The sequence below is a fragment of the Propithecus coquereli genome, unplaced genomic scaffold (assembly GCF_000956105.1).
Source record: "Propithecus coquereli isolate 6110/MARCELLA unplaced genomic scaffold, Pcoq_1.0 Scaffold59, whole genome shotgun sequence".
Taxonomy (NCBI): Eukaryota; Metazoa; Chordata; class Mammalia; order Primates; family Indriidae; genus Propithecus; species Propithecus coquereli.
Window position 1 is genome coordinate 5534757 of NW_012151840.1, and position 1307 is coordinate 5536063.

Sequence of the window (1307 nt, forward strand, 5' to 3'; positions counted from 1 at the left end):
GCTATAATCTTTTTTTAAAGGAAAATAACAAATGTCAGCAAGGATATAGAAAATTAGGAACCCTCAAGCATTGCTGGGTGGATATAAAATGTTGCAGGTGCTATGCAAAACAGTTTGGCCTAGAATTACCATCTGACCCAGCAATTCCATTTCTAGGTATAAATCCAAGAGAAATGAAAACTACATCCACACAGAAACTTGTATACTAATGTTTATAGCAGCATTATTTATAATAGCCAAAATGTGGAAACAACACAAATGTCCATCAGTGGATGAATGGATAAACAAATTGTGGTACACACACACACACACACACACACACACACACTGGAATATTATTCAGCCATAAAAAGGAATTACATACCAGTATGGGCTGCAACTTGCAACCTTAAAAACCTTATGCTAAGTGAAAGAAGGCCATACTGTATGCAGAATAGGCAAGTCCACAGAAACAGAAGTATAATAGTGGTTGCCAGGGGAAGGAAGGAGGTGAAGGAGAGAACAGGGAGTGATTATTTACAGTATTGTTTGTCTGGGGTGATGAAAAAGTTTTGCACAACATTGTGAATGTACTAAATGCCAAAGAGTTGTACACTTTACAATGGTTACTTGTATGTTATGTGAATTTTACCTCTGTTTAAAAAAATCGACCACAATGAGATACCGCTTTACAACTACCACGATGGCTATAATTTTAAAGAGTGGAAAATAATAAGTGTTGGCAAGAATGTAGAGAAATCACACGTTACTGGGGAGTATGTAACATTGTGCAACCACTCTGGCCTCCTCCAAAAGCTAAACGGAATTACCATATTACCCAGCTATTCCACTGGTAGGTACATCTCACAGAAATTGAAAAGAGGGACTCAGATACTTGTATTTCAATGTTCATTGCAGCATTATTCACAATAGCCAAAAGGTGGTAACAACCCAAATGTCCCTCCACAGATGAACGGATAAACAAAATGTGATATGTATGTACAATAGAATATTACTCGGCCATAGAAAGGAATGAAGTTGTGATACATGCTACAACATGGATAAACATTGAAAACATTATGCTAAGTGAAATAAGCCAGATACAAAAGGACAAATAGTGTATGATTCCGCTTATATAAAATATCTAGAATAGGCAAATTCATAGAAACAGAAAGTAGATTAGAGGTTACCAGGGACTGGGAAGAGGGAGGAATGGGGTGTTATTGTCTAATAGGTACAGTTTCTTTTCGGGATGATTAAGTCTGGGAAATAGTGATGATGGTTGTATAATATTGTGACTGTAATTAATGCCACTGAATTATACACTT